The 23,599-nt window shown below is 40.2% G+C and overlaps 1 protein-coding gene across 3 annotated transcripts in view; it reads right to left on the bottom strand.

Moving 5' to 3' along the window:
- Positions 1-23,599, bottom strand: part of LINGO2 (leucine rich repeat and Ig domain containing 2) — a 666,496-nt gene that overhangs the window by 194,456 nt on the left and 448,441 nt on the right. For 2 of the 3 annotated variants that reach the window (XM_077345254.1, XM_077345253.1), the window contains exon 3: positions 3,647-3,806. The exons of the other annotated variant lie outside the window; for it this stretch is intronic. The gene's annotated coding sequence lies outside the window, so the exon portion shown is untranslated. The remainder of the gene's footprint in view (positions 1-3,646; positions 3,807-23,599) is intronic. 3 annotated transcript variants of the gene reach the window in all.

A 23,599-nucleotide genomic window follows, 5' to 3' on the forward strand; every position in this document is an offset into this window, starting at 1 on the left:
TGTTCAAAGAATTTGGGGGTCCAGAACCAAAGTATCTAGGATTTTCACAAGGTGAATCAGTCTGCTTAATCCCAGCCCGGAGTTATCAGTGACCATAGACCTTGGGTTCAGCACATATTATGCCTGTGAGGTTCTCAACACCACACCATTTTGTATTACATGGTCAGTACATCACCAACAACAAAAAATCAAGTTATCTTCTAACATTAAAAGTCCATCATAATGTACCTTTCCCTTAATATAAGACCCACAGGGCACAAACTACTCAAAGTTCAGTACATTAAATGCTACTGATTGCATGGAACATAACAGCATTTCCAACTAAATTAATGTGCTTAATTTGACCATAGTGTTTTCAGAGTCCTTCAAACAGTTTGTTTGGAATCATGGGTCACGTTTCATTTCTATTTGCTTTCTCAGTTATCACTGAAGAATTAATAAATGGCCTGACAGAAAACTGATCATTTACTTAGTGAACATGTTTACTTAGTCAATATGTTTCTTTTAATAATCTACAGTATATTATAGAATGAAGGAATGGAATTTGTCAGCATAGCACATGACATTTGTGAAAAAGGAGTTAGTATTTATAAACAGAATTTTAACATAAAATGCACCATATAGTTCTCAAAACAGCTACAAAGGAATTTGGAAGCTGAACAAGACATTTGTTAACAAGCAGAAAGCAGAAGGTACAAGTAGTGAACTGGGAAAACAAAAATAGCATGCAATTTAAATGCTGATTTATCAAAGGTTTCCTTTCATGCATGTCCTGCTTTCATTACATTATGCCTTCACAGATTATTATAACAGAAACAGTAACACCAGCATACCATGTATCTGCTGGTGTATCTGCTTGTCCTCTTTCTTAGAGCTCTATCTCAGAGGGCACATAAATCAGCTATAGTTAAGCAGAATGGCTTCCATGGGTCCTGCTGGCATTTTGAGTCCCTTCAGTCCTATGGAGAGTTACTCTACTGTAACTCACCATAGGACTGCACTGTTGAATTTTTATCCATGCCAGAGATCATGTGTCCTCTAAGAGTGAACAGGTATAGCAATTTCTAAACATTACATAACATATGTGCAGAGTCATGAATCCTATAATCTTTGTATAATTTGATTCTCCATACTTGTGACAGCCCATATGGTACACTGTATTATGAAAATGTTATCTCTTATGTTTCTGTACTCTGGTCTATGACCATAAAATGAAATAAATACGAATAAGATGTTATTGAAAATGAGGAGACAACATCCTATTCAATTCATCCATCATGGGAACAAGTTTTAAGCTCAGGGAAGCATCTGAATTAGATCAGAACTCCCTGAAGGAAGAGCAGGATATAAATATAAAACATAAAATTACACTCAACACCCTCTAATTTTGGAAAATATGCAGTGCTATTAATGGTAAATAATATGTATCTAACTAATCAGATTTTCCCCATCAAGATTTTCCTGCTTCTCTCTCCTGCTGTAGTCCATGGGAGGGGAAGGACAGTGGATTCGGAAACAGTATAGAAGGGAAAGTGGGTGTTGGCAATGGGAACGGGGAATTGGCAGAAATCCCACTGATGGAATTGCATGGCAGTTGGATTCATGGCAGTATTTTTTAATCCCAGTAGTTTCTACAGAAGCATGGTGTTTTTCCTCCAAACTAGAGTCTTATTTCAGCTTCACTTTTTCTCTCTCGCCTTCATATGTTTCCAAAGATAACAAAATATATTAAATACAGCATTGCCTTGGTGAAAATATCTTGGACAAACACACTCAATTAAATGATTGTGTTTTGAATTCAGAGGACAGGCATGAATGGTTTACAAAGCTAACTCTTGGTGTAGTTATTGTTTGCTGTTCCTCAAAACAATGATGTGCAGCTAGTGCATCATATTTTCCTTCACACCGCTACAAAAACATTTATTCAGATCATGCCGTATAAAACAGACAGTAGGAGCACTGAAAAATCTTAGCATAAAAAACGCCTTTCCTCTATTCTGCAGCATGACTTTGCCTATTCACTATGCTCAGATTGTATGTAACATACATTTGATGACCATAGATTATGTTCCCAGTGGCCTTTATACAGTACTTTACCATCCTGTGTAAAACTTCTTACCTAAATAACAGTGGCAATCAAACAGGAGCCAAGAAATATGGCTAGCCACATGTTATGCTGTCACTGGCAGCAAGGTTATCCTAGTACATACTTAGCAACATCATAATAATGCTTAACATGATCAAGGCTGAGTTTATTTTTTTTGCTTTTAGTATCTGTTGCTTGCTTCGTCTCCTGTACAGCTGTTTCTATTCAACTGGTTGACGTAGATCAAAAGTGTTTGTAGCACCTCCATGGAATCCAGGGAATATTACTCATTCCCCAAGTTGCCAAGATGTCTCTATATTTCTCCATCAATAAAGAAGGCAATGAATCTTCCTTTCCGAGACTTTTGTGCAATGTGTAATGTGTAATGCCATGATCAGTACATAGCCCCATAATTTTGAGCCTCAGCTGGTTGTTTCTCTTGTCTCTTTGGATAAGTGAGCCTTGCATAAGAGATCTGCTTATTTGCCCAACACTAATGATGAAAGTAAGAGGCTGTAGTCCAGGGGTAGTCAACCTGTGGTCCTCCAGATGTCCATGGACTACAATTCCCATGAGCCCCTGCCCGCATTTGCTGGCAGGGGCTCATGGGAATTGTAGTCCATGGACATCTGGAGGACCACAGGTTGACTACCCCTGCTGTGTAGGCTACCCCTGCTGTAGTTAAGCCAGTTTCCTTTTTTGCCAGCCAAGACCTATTCATTGTACCCACCCAATATGTTTGAAGAAACCTTACCTTAAAGTCCGTAAGATCTCGACTTGTTTTCCTTCCTAATACAAGGCACACAACAGATGAAGAGCGTTCTTTTTCATATATAGGACTATATAGCCCAAGTGTCCAGATAGTGTTATAACCCTGAATTTAGTTCTTGGAGTTTAGATCACCACATGTCACTAAAAAAAGATCTGGAAGTTGCTGAATGATTTTTTTCCTAGAAAATATTTTACTATTTAAAGAAAGAGAACTAAGGAAGAATAGAATGAGAATCTCAACCAAAGGACAGGAAGAAGACATGTTAAATTGATGTGCTCCCTTGTTATAGAAGGAGAAAAAAATGTGATCAGGTCACTGTGGCTCTGAAATTAAAATCCACTCATCACAATTTTGTTTGTACAAATGATGTTGAGGGGAATATAAAAAGAACAGAGATATGATTGCTTTTGCAACTATTCTATACTGGTAAATCGAATATAGTTCTTTTTATGGCTAAATGAGTATTTACCTTGTTGTCTGTCTGAGTGAGACAGTAAATATAATGGTTGAACAGTCTGTGTCTCATTTTGTCATTCAGAGTTATGTGATTAATTTTATTATACCCCTTAGATGTGTGTTTTCTTTTAACACGTTGTGCATCTCAAGAATAGAAGGAGCCATTAAACTACAGGTGCTTGGCTGAGATTTCACAGTAAAACCCAGACTTTCTATCGAGCCATCTGCTGCATCCAATGAGGAGAAGAAGCTGGAAAGCCAATATGTAACGGGATCAATAGCAGGAGTTCTTATAAAAGAACCAGGAAGACCAAAGATACCAAGAGTCCTACCTGTTATACTGTCTTTAAAAGTCCAGTCTGTGCTGTTGACCATGCAATGCTCTTGGCCCCTGGTTAAAATCAAAATGGAGTGTTCGATCATGATAATCCCACCTTGTCATGGATGACAGACTTTCTCATGGCACTGCATTCCACCTGCTTGAAACAATCCCTGCAAAACAGACATAGATACCTCATTTCAATTGAAACACAGCAAACCATGTCCATGGACCAGGAGGAGCTGCGATTAATCAATAAAAGCATCATAAAGAAAGTATGGCAATACTTTGACAAGCATGAAGGTTTTAACTTCCATTCTACACATAACCTTTGGGGGGGCTGTGTATGACCTGCTTGTTAATGTCGAAGTTGATCTATTAAAGTTTTCAGGGCTTTAAAAAAGTTTTAAAACTTTTTTTAATAGAGTGACTGCTCTGCTATGAGTCTCAAAACAAAAAAGCAATCAGGGCAGTTTACATCCCACAACCAACTCAGATTTCAGAATGATAAAGATCTATTTGATTGTCATCTTTCTGAATATATTAGATGATGCATCACTGCATGACTGATCAATTTAGCCTTGGATTTCTTGAAAGAGGATGCAACTAGAGATGGGTGATTCAGTTTGGATAAAAAAGGAACCAAACCAATGCTGATTCCAGTACTTTTCAGACTTATCCAAGCTGAACTACCCATTTCTGAAACTTAAATGGGCCAAATCAGCGGTGGCTGAATCACAATTTGGCAATTCAGCCATAATTTGGCCAGTTCAAATGTCTATCCCCCCCTTTCTCAGGCAGCAAAAACATTATCTGCTGCCAGAGAAGGCCAACAAGAGCATTCTTGGCTGCCAAAGAAAGTGTGGGGGGGAGGCATTTAAAAGGCCCACCAAGCAACTGATGCTGACACATCAGCTGCTTGGTGCACCCTTTAAATGTCTCTCCCCTGCTTGTTCAGGTAGCATCCGAGCCGGCAGGGGAAAAAGAGCTTGGGCCAAGAATGAGCCTTTAAAATGCATCTTCCCACACTCTTTCTGGTAGTAGAGAACCTCTCACTGCCTGCCAAGGCTCAGGAAGGTATGTAAAGGGCTTGATGTGCCAAACAGCTGATAAAGTCAGGTGTGCTGTGCCCTTTATATGCCTCCCCAAGTCTTTGCAAGCAGCACCTGCAAAACCTTGGGGAGGCCTTATCAGCTGTTTAGTCCTTTATTTTTAGATACCTACAAATATTTTATATTAACTTAACAAGAAAGAATATTTTGATCTGGCTTTCTTGCCACAGTGATCTTGGGATAAGACTCCCATTAGGTGTACCCAGATTGGGCTGCCCACCTCTAGGTCCATCCACTGCTCTAGCTGGTAGGTGGCCAGCTCAGAGCTCACAAGTACAACAGGAGAAAGTGCAGTGAGAAATTATTTCAGAACCTGGATGTGATAGGCAAAGTGTAAAAAACTTCCCTGATCTCAGTAGTTTTATGCTAAAATTTCTCCTGCTGCCACCAGCAAGCAAGTGACTCCTGAGTTGCCTGGCCCTTCAGTGGTTGTCTTTTGGGTGATAACTGATGGTCAGCACCAGTGCAGGGCCTTGGGCTGGCCTTCCTAGGATATGGAAAGCTCTTGGGCTGGGCCTGCATACAGGGAATGCCAACCCAAATAAGCATCCTTGGCTACAGAAAATACAAGGAAATACAGTTCTCATCCTTGGCTACAGAAAATATTACAGGGAACATGCTTTGAAGTAATAGCCTCTCTGCTGTGATCAGGCATTTCTGAGCACTTTTACTGTGATTGGGACTTGGACGTTTACTTGGCTAATAGCCAAGGACTGGAGTTGTTCCCTGAACGCCCCCCTCCCTACCTTGGAGCAAAGGAGATAACAGTTTCATTGTTTCTATGTACGATATTCCCTTTCCTCTGTAAATATTACAAAACACACTACATATTATCAAGCACATTCAAAGGGAGAGAACATTTTTGCTATTCACAATGATTTTGCCTTATTATTTTGTAAAGGTTTTCCAGCAGATATTATGAGGAGGGAGAAAAGAAAGACAAATCAAAGGGAAAAGCAATCATGGATGTTTTTCACAGTATGATTTCCATGTATTGCCACAGCAAAGTAGTATCTGCCAGGAAATTGCCAAAAGCCAGTGTGTGTTTCTTTCACAGTGCCACAAGTGCAGTAAAAGTTCCACTGATCTTAGAGATAACACTGAAAAATAAGTGTTATGTGGGACACTCTCCCATACAGGGAACAGTTCTCACTCACAAAGAGTTTGACCCTTCATTTCCTGGACTCCACTCATGAAGTCAACTTCTCTTTTGAACTGGTTCAGATGTCTAGTGAGCCATGGCTAAAATGAAAATGATATCAGTCATAAATTCATCATAAAACTTATGATTATATATTCACATAATGAGTCTAAGGATATACTTGGTCTCATTTAATCCAGGTTGGCAATGGTCACCTATAACATCAAATGTATATAGAAAGGAGAAAGAATTTACAGTCAAGAGGCTGGGGGAAAGGATACACATACCCCCACTCTTTCCCTAAATTCTTGTAGTAGTTGAGCTTCTGAATGGCAGCCAAATTAGCACTCAACTTTCTCACCTTCCTTATGCATGAAGCAAAAAAATGTCCTGTCTCTATGACTGGCCAAGCAATCCAATCTTTAGAGTGAAGAGCACAGATGCATATATCCAATTGTGGGACCAACTCTGCATGAGGAATCTGCCCCTGGACAGCTTCTGGTTGCTGGCAGGTTTCAGTGCTGCTTTCACATGACATCACCTGATCCCAAGGCTGTCCAGGGGTGGGCTTGAGTTTTGGCCAGATACCTAATGATCTTCCCTTTTTCCTAATAATTTTATTACTTTTATCTCCCACAAGAATAAAAATTCTTTCATTTGCAAACCCAGCACAACAACTTTTCATTGGAGGAGCTACAGTTTGTGAGAATGTGACAGTATGGTATAGTTGTCTGGTGGCATTTCTGCACATTCATAAAAATAGCGTTACACCAGGTGAATGGCAAAGCACTACATTTTATCGTGCTTCCCAGTCCCTCCTCATCTTTTTGCTGTCTTGCCTTTATCTGCTGCCTTTTCACATGTCTCACCCTCTACATCTGCTGCTAGAAATGGTGGAAGAGAGCAACGTGCTTTATAGGTGTTGTGCTTCCACCTGTCAATCAATTCAGGCAACCAATCACCTTACTCCATTAACTACAATGGGTACTTTGGCTTTTCCAACTTTCCCAGGGTCTGAGGGGTGGGGGTTTGAGGTACAGCCTCCAAACTTTCAGGGTACCTCTGGGAGGCTCTTCCCTGACTCCCCTCCAAATTGGTCCAAGGGATCCACATCTAGGGTCTCCAGAAGAGTGTGACCCCATCCCTCCATTATATCCAATGGGACAGACTCTCCATTGGATATAATGGAGGGATGGGGCACCCTCTTTGGGAGCACCCAGAGGTGGACTCCTTGGACCAATAATTATGGGATCTGGAGGGGAATCAGGGAAGAACCACCCAGAGCAACTCTGAAATTTTGGAGGCTGTAACTCAAACCCCCATCGTCCAGGTCCCAGGAAACGTGGAAAAGCCAAAATTCCCATCTCACTTACATCTATATGCTCAAATAATTTCTATGGAATGCGTTTATACCTCATCGGTTTGGTGGTTGGCAGGCAGTTTGCTTGGATGTATTTTTGCATTAAATTCTCTGTCCAAGCCTCAAACCCAGCCAAACCGTCATACTGTGATACACACCACATATCTTGACTCCCACTGTGTGGAGTCTATGCATGGACAGAAGTTAAAAGTCTATACCTTTTCAATCTAAAATATAACTAAGTGGAACTTAATTACTCCATGCCTCCCATAAAAGTCAGAAGACATTTCCAAAGGCTGGGAAAGTTCTAAATGGGAAAGTTCTTAACGCAGCTAAGAGCTGAAAAAGTTCTAAATGAATGTAACTAAAGCCGAGATGAAAAAAATTTTCGTTCGTTCGTTCGTTCGTTCGTTCGTTCGTTCGTTCGTTCGTTCGTTCGTTCATTCATTCATTATTTCTTGAATGTCCAGTCTTCACGTAAGAAATTCTAGGCTCCAAATAAGAAAATTATATCTTAAATTTCTAGGCTCCCTCTAAGAAGTGGTGGCTTACAACAAAAATTCTATTTCAAAACCCAGCCCATTGTTTTAAATATTCGTTTAGTGCCAGACTGGAGCACAGCAAAAGAAAACTCTCGAGTCTGAAGATTCTTGTGTAATAATCCGCAGGCTAAAGGCATGCTTCATACCACAGCAAGGGGTCAGCTAAGAGGTGTACCTTGCCCAGTCCTTCAGCGGGTTCCTTTCCTGAAAAACAGATGCTTCTTTACTCCCTAAAAGCTTGCAGCCTGTTAGACAATATTTCAAAGCAACCATCCTATACGGCAGACAACAATACATTGCTTGCCTTCCTTTGCTGTGCTAGTAACTGCAGCTGTGGGTCACTGACAACAACTGTTGCCAAATAAAAGCTGATTTAGAGGATAGCAAAATGACTCACTATCATTGTATGGGGCTAAAACTCCTCATTCCAGGGACATAGGGAATATAAAATCTGGACTTGCGTTTATTACTCATTGTCTGAATAATTTACAAGTAGACTGGACAAAACACTGGAGAGTTTTCTGTCAGAACAGCCTTGAATTCACAAAGGGTTTTACAAGATTACTTGGTTGGCCTTTTCAGCTTTATAACTTGCATGTGGCAGTGAGGGATGGGGAATCAAAGCAGATTAGTCCCAGAATTGAAATGAGTGAATTTTCTTTCAGTTGTAGAAAATATTAACTTTTCTTAACATTTATTTTTGGATCAGCATTTGACTTGAGACTATAGGAATGATTCTTTCTGTTTCACTTGCATCTGTGGAAAGGTGGGTTATCTAAACAGTTCTTTGGAGGAGGCCATTTGTAAGATTTCAGGAGGCAATGACTTCCAAATCCTTCTATATCTTATCTTGGTCCTAAAAGTTTCATGAATGGATGAATATATCTTTGTCTGTATTCAGACCCAAAATGGAGATAAATAGTACTATGTAACCAGTTCTATGGTCCTCCACAGGAAAAATCAAATTATATCTCCAGGGTGATTTGGCTTGCTCAGTTGCCAGAATAATGATAGGCAAACTATGTCCTACCTACTCTCACACTGGTGTCAGATGTCTGATCTGCAGAATTACTATGTAAGGCAAGAATAACCTTACATTGACAACAATTCTCACAATAACTTGCAAGTTAAATTTTAAAAATATATGGCAGAAGTATTTTCAAAAGCACCATGTATGCATCTAAACCCAGGCTTTGGAAATGTATCACACTAATGCTTTGTGGGACTCCTAGAAATGACAATAACTCAAACTGGTCAAAGTACGTTATTGGTATTCAATTACTGAGCCTGCTATTTTATTACATTGTAAACAGCACAAAGATCCTATTGGTACATATTAACTGTGCCGTACTCATTTGTTACACTAATTGCACAGTTTATGATGGCCATTGAAGATGTTCATTTTATGTAGTTCTCAATCAAAAAAGCCTCAATAGGAAATCCTATAGCTAGAGTAAAAGGGAATAAGTTAGACTGACCAAATTGCTGTCAACTATTAACCAAGGTGCATATTAAAGGCTAATAAATATAGCCAGTCACAGGAATTGGTCACAACATACATCTAAGAGAAAACATCATGACTTAGCTAGCAAAAACAACCATATAACAACCAAAAAGTTCAAAGGTTAATATAAAAGTTGTCTTTTTTATTTAAGTTGCATGTATTTTCCTACATTAACATGTAACAAGGTTATGGTATTAAATTCCTTCAGGTGAATAAAGAAGACATCTTTTACGTGAACCTTTGAACTTTTTGGTTGTTGTATGGCCACATTTGCCAGCCATGGTGTTTTCTCTTATATAGATATTAAAGGCAGCGATTAAAAATGGAGAACTTTATCAGTTGAGCTGTGAGAGAACCAGAGATTAACCTTTTAGAACCAACTTGAGTCAAATATGCCTGTGAGTCAGCAAACATTAATGTGTTGGATAGTACAATAACTTTGAGCAGAAAGCACTCACAAACTAAATCGTTCCTTCCTACCCCTTCCTGAGCAACACAGAACTCATACTGGGGTTTGTGGGATCTTGTGAATCTTGTCAAAAGGGTTTCAGTAAGGATAGAGAATTGAACCAAATCTCTCCCCATCCCCCATCCCTCTTCTGTCAATAGATCTGTTTGCCAGTGGAACCTGTCAGCAAAAGAGCAGCCAAGTATGATTTTCCTCGATTCCCATACCCTCAGTTTGAGAGCCAGTTTGGTGTGCTGGCAAGACTTCTAATCTTGCACGCCAGGTTCGATTCTGCGCTCCCCCACGTCTCTTGGGTTGTTGGAAAAGAGTATAACCATTGTATTCTCTTGACAAATTTCTACCAGCCTGTGGCCTGCTTCATTTTGTACTCCAAGGCCAAACTTGGCTGTTATCCCGGTTATCTTTTGGTTTCCTACTTTAGCATTCCAATCCCCCATGATGATAAGCACATCATTTTTTGGCGTTGCTTCTAGAAGATGTTGTAGGGCTTCATAGAACTGATCAACTTCATCCTCTTCAGCAGCAGTGGTTGGGGCATAGACCTGGATTACTGTGATGTTGAATGGTTTGCCTTGGATTCGAACTGAGATCAATCTGTCATTTTGGGGATTGTATCCCAAGACTGCTTTTCCTATTCTATTATTGATTATGAAGGCTACTCCATTTCTTCTGTGAGATTCTTGTCCACAGTAGTATACCTGATGGTCATCTGAATTAAATTCACCCATTCCTGTCCATTTTAGTCCACTGATTCCTAAAATGCTGATGTTCAGTCTTGTCATTTCTTGTTTAACCACGTCCAGCTTGCCTTGATTCATGGATCTGATGTTCCAGGTTCCTATGGAATAAAAATCTTTACAGCATCGTACTGCATTCGCCACCAGTTACTTCCACAACTGAGCGTGCTTTCGGCTTTGGTCCAGCCGCTTCATTCATTCTGGCACTACTTGTACTAGCCGTCTGCTCATCCCCAGTAGCATATTGGATACCTTCCGACCTGAGGGGCTCATCTTCCGGCGTCATATCGTTTTGCCTTTTGGAACTGTCCATAGAGTTTTCATGGCAAAGATACTGGAGTGGTTTGCCATTGCCTTCTCCAGTGGATCACCTTTTGTCAGAGCTCTCAGCTATGACCTGTCCGTCTTGGGTGGCCCTGCACGGCATAGTTCATAGCTTCACTGAGCTACGCAAGCCCCCTTGCCACAGCAAGGCAGCGATCCTTGAAGGGGGAACTATATCTTAAGCAATCTTAAACATTCGGTGAGGATCATGCAGCAGTTCTCAAGTAATACAAGGCATATTTTGATGTGGACAGGTACCCTTTCAGTATTCCTGCTGTACAACAATTTAATACTGGAAGATCTTCTGGATAAGTCCGTTTCGTTACAAACAGGTGACTTACCCCTTCCCAAGGCAACATGCCTATATCTGTCCTTACAAGTTGAAAGTGTTCCTTATTGATTTCGGTTTTTCTTTTTATGGAATTCTGTTTCCTTCCTTTTAGGTAATCATGATGGTACATCAGCTAAAGATATAAATCCATTTGGCTGTAATTATGTGATCTCGTTAAGCATCTCACTCTAGGATAGGAAATCAGTGATTAAATTTCCATTCAGCATCTTTCTTCATCAGTCACAAAACAAGTCTGGTGATTATCCCATAGTAATTGTGAAGAGCATGCCTTCATTATTATGCCACTAATTGTTTTCAGTTGAGGAGTTTGGGGAATTTCAATTTATATAGGTAGTTCAGCTAACTGTTTGAGAAATGGTGGTCTTCCCATTGTACTCTGTGTAGCAAACATTCTTCTGTATCATTTGCAAAGGCATAAAAAGAGTCTTGTTCTCTTTTGGTGTGCAACATCACACAATTGCAACATTAGTGGCAAGGGGAATATATCAGAGTTTCTTCCACATCTTTCTAAAATGATGTATATCCTTAAGAGAGTCTGTGAAAGCAATCTGGGTTTTGTTTGTTGACCTTTCTTTGCATTCCTGATAGCATGTGGATTGGTTCCCTTGCTTCATTCTGTTGGGAATTCCAGTGGTCGGTTTGTGGTCTCCATGTGAGGAATGAAGAAGCTGATTAGCCATTTGGCCAGTTCATTGGAACAGGATAACTAGGACCTTCTGTCTGCCCTACAGACCTGTGATTCTAAAACCAGTAGAAAGTAATGAAAAAATATCTTAGATCATTGTGGAAGCTACTCTTAAACTGGAGAGGGTTATTTTTTTTTGTATATTTACATTTTTATACCCCACTTTTCCCCCAATGGGAACCCAAAGCAGTTTATAACATCATCCTTTAATCTTCACAACAATCCTATGAGGTAGGTTAGGCGGAGTGACTGTGACTGGCCCAAGGTCATCTAGCAACCCTACAAGTTAGACTGGGTTTCACAGATCCTAGTCCAACACCCTAACCGTAATTTTAAAATGGAATAATTTCACACTGGATCATTTGTGGCTGGCCTCCTTCCCCTCTCCCTTGCATTTTTATGTCCAGGCAAAGCAACCTGACCCTTTTTACATCCCTTCCATTGCAAGCCAAACAAGGCGTTAGGACTCTGGCTGTAACACAGATTACTTGGATTCAGGGTTTAAGCAGCCCATGTACGCAAATCAGCAATTTACTGAGCTCTGAAGATATGCAGATTAAGCCTTGTTTCCTGGGAGAAGTCAGTTCAAGTGGTATCCTGTCCTGGCTTTGATTTGTACAATCTAGTGACAGTGGTATAGTTCACTGTGCAGCTATTTCCCCCTTTGGGTATGCCGTGCTAAGGAAAAGAACTGCAAAGCCGTGGGGGCTTCTAGATAGGAGTAACTAGATCATATGGAATGGTGGTGGGAGAAGTCTCTGGAAGAGAACCCTCTGTGCAGAAACATGCAGAGAAGATGTGAGATGATTCACAGGATAGTTCATAATTGTGGTTCTTGTCAGGCCCCTTAGAAGCCCCAGGCTCCTCCTATTTCCTGGACCTGTTTACCTCCCTTGTAGTCTTCCCATTCAGGAGACAGAAAATACATACTGATGAAGTTCCATGCTTCGTACTGGGTTAGATCTGTTATTTTTGGCCATGTGGAGTTAAATCATTCTCCACCAAGGTATATGTTTGTCAAAGAAAAATAAAGATAATAAAAATAAGCACCACCTGGATGTTGCGTTGCTAAGCAACTTGTATTCCCCGACTATCTGCTAGTTGACCTTGAGGTGGGTAGAAAAGGGTATCCAGAAGTTGCCTGATAACTAGCGTAGCTTTCTTCTTCAGTATAGCTGCAGGGCTAGGGCTGAAGTGTGATTGAATCAGACCCCTAGGTGGATGAGGAAAGCAATAAGCATAAGGCTTCTTAAACTGCAATCCTACTGATAATAATATGCATTCAAGTTTCTGATTTCATGGGAGACCCCTAGGAATAGAACTGCAACCTCATTCTCTAATGGAATGACACCACCAGTTTCTTGAATATATTACCTGTGAGCATGGTATGAAGGCTATCTCTTTGTCAATCCCAGAATTCAATAGATCACATATTTTGTATATTATGACAATATGAAGATAATATTCCTGTTGATTAGGATCATTCAAAATATGTGCCCTTAGTTCTGTAGATGTTTTTTCTTCCTGGCATTACCTGATGAAATGAATGATTACTGTTTACAGTATAGGGTTTCCTGGGTTCTGGTTCATGTGCACTGAAAATGTAACTCTGTTGTTGTCCCTTTCAGATAAAATGACAATTGTGTATATCAGGATGATTGCATCTACCCATACATGTAGTAAAACACATAACTACAAAAGGACAGAACGGCTTTAGCGATTCTGCCTAAGATTCTCGGCGAAGCTAGTGAGTGTCAGGGTTGATGCTTCTGAATCCAGAGCAAGAAGTCATGGGATTGGATTCTATAAACTGCAAGTAGTGTAGCACTCATGGATATGAATCTTTTGTCGCCTCTGGTTTCCTCAGTGAACTTCCTGAGATGTTTACAAAAAACCTGAAGCCCAGGATTCTGAGAAACCTGTGGACAAATGTCACATGCCAGAAGATGTTGCTCTAAAGAGAAGAAGAAGAGTTGGTTCTTATATGCCACTTTTCCCTACCTGAAGGAGGCTCAAAGCAGTTTACAATCACCTTCCCATTCCTCTTCCCACAACAGACACCCTGTGGGGTAGGTGAGGCTGAGAGAGCCCTGATATCACTGCTCGGTCAGAACAGCTTTATCAGAGCCGTGGCGAGTCCAAAGTCACCCAGCTGGTTGCATGTGGGGGAGCACTGGCAGAGGCTCATGGGAATTGTAGTCCATGAACATCTGGAGGACCACAGGTTGACTATCCCTGCTCTACAAAATATTCATTCATTCATTCATTCATTCATTCATTCATTCATTCATTCATTACCTTTATAAGACTGCCCCTCTTTGCCTAGCTGACTTAGAATGCTGTATGATCTGTGTATCGGCTATATCTGTTAAAAGATCATACCAGTGTATTGCATATAGAACTGGTTTGACGTTTACTCACCACCACCAGATTATGACCAAATATATCTACATATATCCTTTTACCATCCTAAACACACCAACCAATCCAGTGTCTCACTGTCTACAGCCAAGCTCTATACTACAACTGCAGTTGTTCCAGTCTCCTTGGCAGAGATTCTCACTGAAGGATCTACAACAGACATTTCTGACATGACATCTACCTGACTTGGTCAGGAAATAAATTGACAAAGATAGTGTGGTACTCCAGGATAATGTGATACAATATAGGCCCTAATGAATCAACAATAGAACACCACTGGTGGTCACATACAACTCAAACCTAAAATCAATTGAACACATCATTAATACTTATAACCTACACTGGATAATGTTTTCCTCTCAAAAATGTCATTAACTCCCACCCATTTAGGAAACCCTTCCAGGGCTGCCAAGAAGCCCCATGGTTTCACGAAACCATGGTTGTTAAAGCCTGTTATAGAAGCAGACTGATGTTGGAAGATGCATCACATACTTTCCCTCCACTGAAGAGCAATTATTCTAGCTGTTCTTCATATAGCTATCCAGAGGAAGTGAAGCCACTAATTCAAAAACTGAAAATGTTTTCTGAGAAATTGCTTAATTTAGAAGCTGATATTGCCAGGATTAATCTGGACTGTGGTTTTTTGGTAAGATTATTTGGTCTAGATGGTATATATATATATATTTCTCATTTGAGGGTGGACTTTCCAATCAGGACTATTTAAAAGTGGTCATTTTTGGAATCACTGACTTCTTGTAAGATCACAGAATCACTTTCTTGGCATATAAAGAAAAATGACAGAAGAAGAAGAAAGAAAAAACACTATAAAGGATTAATTGTTCTACAGTTATGGGACCTCATAGCCAGCTGTACAAAACTGGCAACTGGATAACTTGAGAGCTTCCTAATAATAATAAAAAGATCTTACTAGGATCACATATATATTTTTGATATATAGTCCAAAAGCTGAGCCATGCCCTCCATATAAGCGTGAGACAGAAACATACAGCTGTACATGTCTTAATCTTGGCCAAATTTTAACCACCGTTTCAGTTGTTGTGCCAAATGAGCAGAACAAAGCAGCCCTGGGCCTGGTATGTATGAGAAGGTAACATTTCCTAGATGCCAATTTATTTTCCCATGTAGCTTACCCATCAATAAACTCTGCATACATCCCCACCAGAATGTCTCCTGTCCCACCACAACCATGAGTATACCAGTTAAGAACTGTGTAGTACAGCTCTCAAGTTCCAAGCTACATGAATTTTTTCTTTGGGACCAGTTACTTATTTTTGTTGATTATAAGATATCAAAATGGCAACATTCAATATCTGGACATGCCTTGATGCAACTACCTTTTAGTCAGAAATAAAACAAATTACCTTTATTACAGGACTGAATTTAAAACTGAACTGCCCTGGTATTTCTCCTTATTTATACAAAAGACATCCCAGCAAAGGACAGGGAAATAGATCTTAAATGGTAAGCTTGTATACTAGAAGAAATTGCATGGTTTCCCAAACCTGACAGAATGGTAACCGAGGATCTCTGAATATGCCGCCATAACTAAAGTTGTTATGTTTAGATGACAGATTAACATAAAACATATTTGTAGGGAAATGAATTTTTTTTATTAATGAATAGAACACCATATTAGCAAATATTTTGCATTTGTATGCATTTGGGTTGACCTTGTTCCTTTTCTATTGCATATTTTTCTTCATAAAAATAGAATTAAAAAGTACATACTCAAAAACAGAATCTGATACATTTGCAATTTAACCTTGAATATATCCGAGAGCAGCAGCCTTTTAAACATGTTTAAAGTCACCAAGCTCTCTCCAGCAGTAAAATCCTCTCAAACCTGAAATGGCATTTCTGCCCCGTTTCAAATATGCAGGAGAACAAAGTAGGAGATTCTAGCCTTGAATCATTCTTCAACTCCATGCAAACAGAACACCAGCCCAGCAGGGAGAAAGTTTCTTTCCCCACCCTTTGCTTGCTGAGCTGGTTTTTCATTTGCAGTGAGGTTTTTTTTTAAAGCACAGAGGAACATACCAACCCATAGTAGTCCTATAGACTACAGACTGAAGTTCAGCAATCCATTCTGCCACCTCATTGCTGCCGCAATCTAAAGCATGGAATAAATCAGTCCTGGGTCTCCCATTTCCCATCCCACCTTTCCACCAAAACCTTACATATACATTCCAACTGCCACAGAGGCCATGATGGTTGCATGATCATGACTCATTCTTAAATTGAAAATAACAAAGCAAAGTAGATTTTAAACCCTATTGTTCATAATCTGCTGTTGGTATATTCCACTAGTTTACCAAGTCACTCCCCAGCTTCTTGTATAGAACACTGAACATGGATGTTCTATTTATTTATGATCCAAACCAGCTTTTGGATCCAAACCAGCTTTTCCAGTAGTGGAAAAAAGAAAGCAGGAGTCCCATTTAACCACCAAAAGGGCTATGGGACCTACACAGGTGAAAGACAAATGGAACCAATACCGTGGATATTTTCAAACAGCGTTTATAGTCCATTTTGTAACTGGTTGCTAATGGGTTTTTTAAATAACATTTTAGACAGACCTGTTTTAGTAACTGTCTGTTAGTGGAATTTATATACCTGTTTATACAAACTCGCATCAAGTTAGCAAAGCATTTGCTACCGTTTCATTGTGCTTCTGAAGTGCTGTAGTGTGCTGTTTAAAACAGCGGTCCCCAACCTTCTTGTAGTTACGGACCGCCTCCGAGGGTGGGAGAGAGCCGGCGACCCGGCCGCTACAGCTGCACGTAAACGCGCACGCGTAGTTGCCGCACATGCGCGTTTTTGCCACTAGGTGGCGCTAACGTGCGTGCGCAGAGCTGGCGCACATGCACGTTTTTGCCAGCAGGGGGCGCAAACACGCATGCGTGGGCGCGTTTGCATTGCTGGCGTGCCGGTGGCTGTGCCTGCCTCTTCCCCCACTCTCGCTGCGGCCCAAGGGGGTTGAAGACCCCTGGTTTAAAACACCCATAGTATTTCCTACAATGCCACTTTTTCTCCTGCCCTTTTATGCTATGTGAGCTTCCACAAACGTTTTAAAAACATTCTAAGTTAAGCACTATAGTGCTAAACCAATATTGCACTTGAGTGTTAGAGCAGGACCACAGAGATGCCTTGACTGCATTCTGTCAAGGGAGTCAAGCCATATCAATGGCACTGCTGTAGCACTGATGGGTTATACTGGTTTAGTGCTATAGTGTTCAACTTAGAATGGTTTTTTTTGAACTTCTATGGAAGATCTCATGGCAAAAAAGTGCAGGGAAAATGCAGCACTGTTTTAAATGACCATAGTGTTTCAGATGGCTCAGAAGTGAACAAGGCTCACTTCTTTAATGTGACATCTACATTGAATTCTACATTGTGGTAAAATGCGGTATGTTTAGCAGCAGCACCAAAAATAACTAAATATGCCGACTTTTTTGGTTTCTAAATGGTAGTGCAACTGCTAGAACAGAAGCTCTCCTACAGCTGTCAGGATGTGACACAAGATGCCTGACAGAGCAATTAATCATGGTCCTTCCCATCAATGGCTTTTGGGGACAGGAACTAACACACACAAATGCATACATGATTACTTACATTGCCCACACAGAAAAGCTGACACAGTTGCCAACTTGCCAAATTGAAATGCAACCAAGAGTAGTATATTGTTTCTCATCAGAATCCTAAATACAAGGAGACTGAATGATCAACTGACTTTTTGGGGAGGGCAAACTAATGTGTACAGGTTAGTACTACATAATCACTCTGGGCCATATGTCCCATGCCACTAGCTTGGACTGAGCACTGAGAAATATAATGACTGCTGGTTTGCAATATTCTCATCAGCAGGGGAAAAGTCATCATATGGATGGTTCTGCCCATTTATGCAATATCAGTGGCTGGGGAAAGGCAACAACAGGGTATCTATCCCTGCTTGGGGGCCTTCTGGCTGAGCATTTTTTGAAACACAGGTTTAACTCAAAAGGTCTATGTTTTCACTTTCACTCCCACTTTGCTTATAAGGGCCCAGACACACTGCTGGGAGTTAAACAAAGAAACTCTCACGTGCTGAGCCATAATTGCTAAGTAGGGAGCTCTAAAAATGTAGTATCTCCCCCTTTCTCATCTCCGTGTGTCCAATATGGACTCTCCATGGAAAAGGAGTGTATCCATATGGGAAGTCCCTGTGCACATGGAATTTTGAATTGTGCGACATCAAGTCAATATTTGCTACCTTTCTTTCAAAGCAACTCACAGAACAGAACGTGCACCTACTTAGTTATGCTGAGTATCGTAGTTAAAAGTCTAATTAAACTCTTAACCAGCAAATGCTGCCAGGGGATCATGGGAATTGTAGTCCATGGACATCTGGAGGGCCGCAGTTTGACTACTCCTGCTCTTAACTGTGTCCAGCAAGCATCCTTTCAAAAAGCTGTTTCACAGTCATTTTCTATTCTTCCAATATTCACAATGATTTTATTTTAAAATGTTCAAAGTTGGAAGTTGTGGATAAAGACCCATTAATCAATGGCTGTATTATCTAAAATTGTTCTTTGGGGATCCCCATTCAGGAAAGAGAAAAAGCAGGAATAAGGAGGGAAATAAAAAAATATTACTAATAAGGTTCAATTAGTGCCTAATTCAGAATGTAGTATTTATTTATTTTGATTTGAGATTCTGGAACAGTGAAGAGGAGAATTTTTTTAAAATACTGTTATCTTTGGTATGTTACTTGAATGGCAATATATAATAATAATAATTATATATATATATATATATATATATATATATATATATATATATATATATATATATATATATATATATATATATATATATATATATATATATATATATATATATATATATATATATATATATATATATATATATATATATATATATATATATATATATATATATATATATATATATATATATATATATATATATATATATATATATATTATTATTAATGCAAGAACACTGATTGCGAGAGGGGAATAGCTCAGTTCAAAACAGGTGTATAGAAATCAGCTGGGGCAAAATGGCTGTTGAATTTCCTTAATGGGATTATGGTTTTCAGTGTGTGTGTGAGGGGAAATCCAGACACATTTAAGATGGAGTTCTATGATTGCTTACAAGAATGATAAAAAGATAACATATTTATGTTTAAACAGATGGAAAGATGCTTCGTGAAAATTAATCCACAGTAAGAGACTAATAATGCATGTTATATTAGATGCCTTTCAGAGGATAAAAAAAAGGATAGCAGATGTTACTAAAATAGTGAAGGAGTACATCAACTGGAAAGGCTATAAAAAGTCGAGATATAATGAACAGTTAAAAATGGGCCAGTAGAACAGCAAAAGATAGAGACTGGAAGTTCAACCAAATGTTCCCCTAAATACTCCTTTTCAGGGCTTTTATGTACCACATTTGAACTCCAGCTTGGCTTTGTTGTTGTTGTTATATTAGGTTTTCCCCCTGTCTTAAACACAATATGATTTGCTGGTTGCTTCCTTCCTGTTTCTCCTCCAAGTTTCTCCAGTTTCCCCCCAGATACTTTTATTGAAGATCTTAAGAAATTCCCTACCAGCTAACTTCCCTATCCAATTTGATTTGCCCACTCGCTACCAGAACAGAACAGACCCAACAGTTCTCCCCCCCATTCCCTACAGGGTCCCTGCTTAAGACCTAACAAGCTTATGTTCTCTTTTTGGATGTCATGCCCTTACATCCTGGGCAGCTGTAGCTTTTTAGGCTGATCCTGAGCAGCAGTGGCTTTTTAGGCTGATCCTGCATTAGGCAGTGGGTTGGACTAGATGGCTGGTATGGCCCCTTCCAGTTCTGTGATTCTATCTTTAAACCGCCCGATCCACTATTAATTCAGACTTGTCTAGTGGTTATGGTTTCCCCCATTCACCTGAAGGCCATGTGTCCTTCATTGCCCTCCTTTACAAAGTATTAACTTTGTTCCTTACAGACTACTGCTTGGACTCTGCTTTCAAGGGCCATTAAGTTCCCAAGTAAATTTTTCCAGTCAACAAGAGGTTGAGGATTAATGTGAAAGCTCAGTGGGCAGATGATGGGAGGTGAAGCATAGTGCCTTGGGCATTAAAAACTATAGTGCAGTGTCCTTCCCCCCTAAACCATTTGCAAATCAGTCAATGCCCACAAGAACAATTCTGCCAGTTTACTTCTAGAGAAGCTGGACTTAGACTTGGAAATTTAACGGAGAGACCAGAAGTCTGCTGCTCAGCACAAGAGCAAATTCGGGTAATGCAATATGAGCAGTCACTTATGGTTACAAGTTGTTCTAACACCAGCTAAATGATTCAAGTGTGTAAACCATTTACGACAGTCTAATAAAAATAAACGCGAAAAATGTGTTTTATCACTGCTTAAAAAAAGAGAGGGACAGAAGCTCGTTTCTAACTCTTTTTCTCTCATTGCATTTTAATTGGGTCATAACAAATTAAAACATCTTTTTTATCTTTCTAAATGCATTTTGCTTACAACAGCTACACTCAAAACATCAGGTTCTTTAAGCACGCAAAGAAAGTGTGAGGAAGGAGGGAAAAGCTGGGTGTAAGGAAGGTGGAAGAAAAGAGTCAGAGGAAGAGAAACAATGACACGGTTGTATTGGGGTCTAGTTGTATTGGGGTCTGGGAAGCTGAGTGTTCTGGACCTGATGCAGAGTCTGTATGCCAGGGCTAGGTCCTATGTTGGACAGAATGCTAGAAAGGAGCCACAGGCAGATCATTCCAGAGGAAGAGTTACTTCCAGTGGTTACATTTGCTAATCAAACTGTCAAGTATGTGACAGTTCCGCACACAATCGCATTGCATAGCAATGGGAAGTTACACTGTTTTGACAATCTGTTCTTTTCAATTGGTTTTGAGTGCTTCCTTGTAGGGGTGGTTAAGAGACCAGTTCACTTGGTATCCCATCATGCAAAATACAAAGCAGCATATGGATATAGGAGATAAAGACATTGACTGGACTCATACTGTCACCTAAACCATGGTTTACTTAAATTAACTTTAGCTAGTGTCATTGGCTCAATAGTGGCTGCCCCACTAACTGCTTAGTTAGGGGCCATCAAACTACAATCTGAAGCTGATCTATACTGTATGTTGTCTGAATGTAAACATCCTAGATTTTTCTTTGGAGACCCCCTTTCAGGAAAGAGGAAAAGGAGCCAGTATTTGTTCAGATAAACCAGGGTTTCAATGTGATCGCATGAACTGACCATGGTTAAAATAAACCATGGTTTCATGTTAGATCCGAACCATGCTTTTGAGAGTCCTTATTGCTTAGTTGACTAATTACTTTAATTCATTTTATACTGCCAGTCTGCAAACAAGAGAAGATGAAAAAAAATTGGTCATGCTGAGATTATCAGGCGTTTTGGCATTAAGCCCCATGGATACCAAAAAGAACGCTTCTGACATCCTTGTTTTACGGTAATGTTATTCTCAATGGAAGCAGAACTCAGACGCAGCAAGGCCAAAGGACCAATATTTTCTGATTAGCACTTCAGATTAGTTCCAAACTGCAGCAGGAAGTCATGGGTAATCATTAAACATGCACTCTTCATTCATTATTGACATGGTGCTCTTTTAACTAGATCTGGGCTAGACAGGGAGATGGGAAGCTGCCAGTATTGACCTTCACTCAAAACTGCTTGTCAGTTTTCTTGCTAAAATGAAAGTAAGGATCAGTAAGGAAGAATATAAATAACCAGGCTAGCAATGGGCAGAATACCAAAGAATCCTGGGTTCCATTTGAGTAAGCACTGGACAGTGGTACACTTGTTCAAAGATCATCAGACCCTGTCAGAATTTTTCAGATCTTCAGAGTTAGAGAACTGAATGTCACTCAAAGTGAGTCACATGCTGAAAGATAGGAAACATTCTTAACAAAGAAAGACCTACAAGTTTAATAGAACTGGAAGGGGTGAGTAAGGGTTGGTTTTGTAATATGGAATTCAGAACAGGGTTGTAAGACTGCATCCAGGGCCTCCTTCTCCAGAACAGACTTTGAGAAGAGGGACATCTTTGAGATATCCGATCACAGAGTCTACCCTGCAAAGTAGCCATTTTCACTCTCTGTTATTAGGAAACCAATTATACTTCCTGGAGATCTCCAGACCCTACCTGGAGGATGGCAACCCTACTACAGGAGGTGCCCAAACCTCTTTTTCACATTCTAATAGCATTCATAGGCTCAACAAGGGTGTGGACCACTGTCTACACTATATTCTTTATATTGAAATATGGTTTGAATTTAAACTCTCACAGGTGGAAGGATGCTTCTACTCATGCAATAAGAAGTAATAATTTGTGTAGATCCCCCCTTTTCCCCACTGCAGAGATTTATCCTCCATTTCATCCCTTCTTTAAGGTGCTGCAGTGGGAAGAGGATGTTTGAAATATTGGATATGTGCACAAGGCACGTATTAGTAGGCCTTTGAATCCAACCTTCTTTTTGAACAGCATGCAACACAGTTTGCTGCTTATCTTCTCCAGAATTTACACATATTTCCCCTTCAATGAATGGTTTAATAAATGTCCTTCTTCTGGATAGGTGTGGAACAACCAGATTCCTAGATTTGCATTCTGCCTACCTCCACATAATTTCCCAAAGATGCTTGTACCAATGCAAAGGTTCATTGATAACCAGAAACCATGCTTTTTCATTCCATGAACAAGCAATGGAGTAGCATCTTCCATCACATTTCAGCAGTTATCTCCTTAGATAACAAGATAATTAGTATTTGTACCAAGGTTTGTTACATCAAAACTGGACAACTTCCATTTGAATTTGCTTTGACCTATTATGCACGGTGGCCACTACGTCGGGCTGTTGCGATGGGGCAGGATACCCCGCCGTTCCCCATGTACGCAGGGGATGGTGTGTACGGGGCTGCCCTGGTGTAGCACATGCAAACACGCTGTGCACCAGGGCCAGGAAGCAGGGTAAGTAGCAGGGTAAGTGGCAGCAGCTGGGGGGGAGGTGGGGAGGGGTAGAAGGAGAGGGGGGCGGGCCCCCTCCACATGCTATGGCGGGGGCAGGGGGACGTTTCCATAACGCGGGCTTTCCGTGGCCCTGTGCCGGGCCATGCCTGCACTGGTGGCAGGGGCTTGCATAATTGGGGATTTTTCCCGATGCCCTGACGCCGCCAGCATGGGCATTCTGACCCGTGTATAAACGGGGCATTGATACCAAGGAAAATAGAAGAATTCACTTGGCTAGTTACACGGTTGGGACAAAGGAC

Source organism: Paroedura picta, chromosome 7 (assembly GCF_049243985.1).
Source record: "Paroedura picta isolate Pp20150507F chromosome 7, Ppicta_v3.0, whole genome shotgun sequence".
Lineage (NCBI taxonomy): Eukaryota > Metazoa > Chordata > Lepidosauria > Squamata > Gekkonidae > Paroedura > Paroedura picta.